The sequence below is a fragment of the Bos taurus genome, chromosome 8 (genome assembly GCF_002263795.3).
Source record: "Bos taurus isolate L1 Dominette 01449 registration number 42190680 breed Hereford chromosome 8, ARS-UCD2.0, whole genome shotgun sequence".
Classification (NCBI taxonomy): Eukaryota; Metazoa; Chordata; class Mammalia; order Artiodactyla; family Bovidae; genus Bos; species Bos taurus.
In genome coordinates this window covers 87440186-87445142 of record NC_037335.1, presented here as the reverse complement: position 1 = coordinate 87445142, position 4957 = coordinate 87440186, and the positions used below count along the sequence as shown (strand labels likewise).

The 4957-nt window shown below is 36.5% G+C and overlaps 1 non-coding gene across 1 annotated transcript; it reads left to right on the top strand.

The window, feature by feature from the left end:
- Positions 1-2810: 2810 nt before the first annotated feature.
- Positions 2811-2941, top strand: LOC112447927 (U11 spliceosomal RNA). The gene has a single exon (XR_003036191.1). It is a non-coding gene; the product is annotated as a U11 spliceosomal RNA (small nuclear RNA).
- The last annotated feature ends 2016 nt before the right edge of the window (positions 2942-4957 follow it).

Here is a 4957-nt window from a genome sequence, read left to right as displayed (position 1 = left end):
AGGTGAGTGATCACACCATCGTGATTATCTGGGTCATGAAGATCTTTTTTGTACAGTTCTTCTGTGTATTCTTGCCACCTCTTCTTAATATCTTCTGCTTCTGTTAGGTCCATGCCATTTCTGTCCTTTATCGAGCCCATCTTTGCATGAAATGTTCCCTTGGTATCTTTAATTTTCTTGAAGAGATCTCTAGTCTTTCCCATTCTGTTGTTTTCCTCTATTTCTTTGCATTGATCGCTGAAGAAGGCTTTCTTATCTCTTCTTGCTATTCTTTGGAACTCTTCATTCAGATGCTTATATCTTTCCTTTTCTCCTTTGCTCTTCTCTTCTCTTCTTTTCACAGCTATTTGTAAGGCCTCCCCAGACAGCCATTTTGCTTTTTTGTATTTCTTTTCCATGGGATGGTCTTGATCCCTGTCTCCTGTACAATGTCACAAACTTCCATCCATTGTTCATCAGGCAATCTATCTATCAGATCTAGGCCCTTAAATCTATTTCTCACTTCCACTGTATAATCATAAGGGATTTGATTTAGGTCATACCTGAATGGTCTAGTGGTTTTCTCTACTTTCTTCAAATTAAGTCTGAATTTGGCAATAAGGAGTTCATGATATGAGCCAGAGTCAGCTCCTGGTCTTGTTTTTGTTGACTGTATAGAGCTTCTCCATCTTTGGCTGCAGAGAATATAATCATTCTGATTCCGGTGTTGACCATCTGGTGATGTCCATGTGTAGAGTCTTCTCTTGTGTTGTTGGAAGAAGGTGTTTGCTATGACCAGTGCATTTTCTTGGCAAAACTCTATTAGTCTTTTCCTGCTTCATTCTGTATTCCAAGGCCAAATTTACCTATTACTCCTGGTGTTTCTTGACTTCCTACTTTTGCATTCCAGTCCCCTATAATGAAAAGGACATCTTTTTTGGGTGTTAGTTCTAAAAGGTCTTGTAGGTCTTCATACAAACATTCAAATTCAGGTTCTTCAGTGTTACTGGTTGGGGTAACAGTCTAGGTTGGTCATAACTTTCCTTCCAAGGAGTAAGTGTCTTTTAATTTCATGGCTGCAATCACTGCCCACAAAAATAAAGTCAGCCACTATTTCCATTGTTTCCCCATCTATTTGCCATGAAGTGATGGGACCGGATGCCATGATCTTAATTTTCTGAATGTTGAGTTTAAAGCCAACTTTTTTACTCTCCTCTTTCACTTTCTTCAAGAAGCTCTTTAGTTCTTCTTTACTTTCTGCCATAAGGGTGGTGTCAAATGCATATCTGAGGTTACTGATATTTCTCCTGGCAATCTTGATTTCAGCTTGAGCTTCATCCAGCCCAGCATTTCTCATGATGTGCTCTGCATATAAGTTAAATAAGCGGGATGACAATATACAGCCTTGACATACTCCTTTTCCTATTTGGAACCAGTCTGTTGTTCCATGTTCAGTTCTAACTGTTGCTTCCTGGCCTGCATACAGATTTCTCAAGAGGCAGGTCAGGTGGTCTGACAGTGGATTTCAAGGACAATATAATTATTTAAAATCCAGTACTAAAATTTGAAGTGAAACTAAAAATTAAAAAACAAAATTCTTTTGCAAATATAACATACTTAATTATTTCATATTGGCAACAAATTTTATAGTATCTTTCTCTTCTGTTGAATCATTAATTTTTCCCTGTTTCTTTGTCACTTTAACTGTCAAAAGTTCTCAGTGCTGTCAGAATGCTTGCTAATACACAGACTCTCAGAAAACAAATGGTTACAGGACTTCTACATAATGACTTGACTGTCTTTCTTCTCCCTCAAAGAGTAAAAAATCTGTTTCCTTCTATGACTTGTATTAAATTCCAGCACCATTCAAGTAAGAGACAAATTTGTGATAACTACTCTCTTAAGGCATTATTTGAAAGTATTTGTGCAACTTCAATGATGGTTAGGGTACACAATGTAATTATCCTTAGCTTCATTACTGAAATGAACTTGGGTTTGCCATGCAGCAAAACCAATGTACTGAATCCAGGTTGTGGTGAAGAAAATTACAGTGCTTATTACAGGCACAAAGCAAAGAGTATGGGTGGCTTATGCTCAAAAACCTGAACTCCCTGAAAGTTTTCAAGGAAAGATTTTTAAAGGCAACATTTGGGGTGAGGGCTGCATGGTGCATGATTTTCTTCTGATTGGTTGATGGTGAGGTAAAAGAGTGATGTTTCAAGAATCTTGATCATCAAACTTCTGGTTGCAGTCTGGAGTTCACATGCTTCTGTTCAGCATGTAGTCACCATCATCCACCAGTCTGAGTAAATTAGGACGGGGGTGGTTCTTAGTTACTGCAGAACAACTCAAAGATCTGTGTCAAATTGTTACATATATTGCTTGAGGGGGAACTAGGATTCCGGGGTTTTTTGTTGCGATTTTTCTTTGTTTTAGATTTTTTGATGTGGATCATTTTTATGTCTTTATTGAATTTAGGACTCTATGACTGAACCATCATCATTACTTTTCTTGTTTAACTGCTTCTCCTTTGTCTTTTCATTTTCTCACTCCTCTAATTAATAACTGCCTGTGTTTGCTCTCTGGAACACAGAGAAGGCCTTGGAGACCAAAGCTTTTATCTAAAAACAAGAAAGAGGAGACAAGAAGGAGCTTTTGTACCTGGAAGGACTCCGCAGGGTCCTGCTCCTCTTCATCATTAAGCCACTTGCTTGTCTTGCATTATAAATATTTAATAAGAAGATAATCAAATTATAGTTTTGCAAGAATCTCTTGCTAGGATGCTATTAGGAAAAATAATGGTTTTTGAATATTTAAAAAATAGATATTAAGAAAGGGGTCTTCTCTTACGAGTGCTGCATATAGGGCAGTTCGTTCTTCCTGAGGAATCAATATCAAGAAATTTTGGAAGCATAATTTTTTTGTACTTAGGCAGCTGGTAATCATTGGTCCTGGTACCCCACCTCTCCCACAAAAAAAAAAAATAGGTATAATGCTACTGCTGAAGCAATATTTTTTAAAGATAAAAATTTATCAGTCAGTAATGTTGTTTCTTTCCTCTCCTTCATTCTTCTGCTTTTCTTCTTTCCTTTGTTATTTTCACCCATTACTTCCCTTTTGTGTTTATATTATTTATTTTAGAGCTGTGTAACTTTAGAGGATGATCACTGCATTTTCATAGTCCAAACATTTTTGGGAAAAAGTTGTCATTTCAGAAAAGTAAGCTGTCACAATATTAATTTAATTTTACTTTTTTTCATTTTTTTAGAAAATGTAGCATTATCAAAATTAAACATATTTTTAGAAATATTTTTAAAGATTTCTTAATATGGACAATTTCAAACATACCAAAAGCTGATATTATGGTAAAATAAATCCCTTTTACTTAATATTCATCTTCAGCAATTGCCAGCTTATAAACAGTTTTGTTTCACTAATCTCCCCACTTTCATTTATGGTTTTGGGGATTTTTTTTCAGGGCAAAATGCCAGGCATTATGCCATTTCACCTCTAAATACATTATCATGCACTGCTAACATACACTTTCTTTTTACACATTCATCATGTCATTAACACATCTAAAATTAAAATGAAGCACTATTTCACACCAATATTTCATACTCAGATTGGCCTGATTATCTCAAAACCATTTTTTCACTGTGAGATTGTTTGAATCAGAATTCAAACAAAATCCATAAATTGTATTTGGTTCCTATGTCTTCTCTGATTTTCCCATTGGCTGTTTCTGAGGGGTTAGGAAAGAATCCATTATTTATTCTGTAGAATTCTCACATTTTGCATCTGGTTAATGAGTCCTCTGGTCTTCCTCGGTAGCTCAGCTGATAAAGAATTTGCTGGCAATGAGGGAGACCCTGGTTTGATTTCTGGGTTGGGAAGATCCCCTGGGGAAGGGATAGGCTACCCACTCCAGTATTCTTGAGCTTCCCTGGTGGCTCAGATGGTAAAGAATCCACCTACAATGCAGGAGACCTGGGTTCAATCCCTGGGTTCAGAAGATCCCCTGGAGGAGTACATGGCAACCCATTCCAGTAATCTTGCCTGGAGAATCCCCGTGGACAAAGGAGCCTGGTAGGCTGCATCCATGGAGTCACAAAGAGTCGGGCACAGCTGAGCGACTAAGCACCGCATATCACAATGAATCATTTGTGGCATCATGTAACATATTTCTCTTTCTCAGTGTGTATCCTATACACTGGTAGTGAGGTGCAGTTATAATTTAAGTAATTTTTTTTCAATAAGACATCATGCATGGTATTGTAAATTTCCTATTTTTATGAGAAATTTAACTCAATTCAGTTCACTCAGTTGTGTCCGACTCTTTGCAACCCCATGGACTGTAGCACACCAGGCTTCCCTGTCCATCACCAACTCCCGGATCCTACTCAAACTCATGTCCATGGCGTTGGTGATGCCATCCAACCATCTCATCCTCTGTCCTCCCCTTCTCCTAGTCGTGCTAACATTCTCTGGAACATTCAGGTTGTGTCAGTGTGATCCATCCAAAAAACAATTTCACACCAACAAATCTTTGGGTGATTTTGATCCTTTGGCATTTACAAAATGATGGTTTTCTAATTCCATTATTTCCTCTTCATTTATTAGTTGGAAATAATTTATATAGAAAGAACCTTTTATTATGTAATTGTTGGCTACTCTAAAAAACAGAAAAATATATTTAATTCTTTCCAATTGTTTTTGAAGTTTTAGAACAGTCAGTCTTAGCAATTACCAATGTTACCAATACAATCTTTTTAAATATCATTTTGAAATAATAGCTTTTTAAATTGTGCTTTTTATTTTAGAATAGATTGAGATAGAAAAGCTGTGAAGATAGTGTATCTTCAAAAAACAGAGTTGGTAGGATCTGTATTTACATCTTTATCTATATCACTTACATCTATAGGATCATCTACCTATCTCCCTATTTATAGAGATTTATTTCAAGAAATTGGTTCAC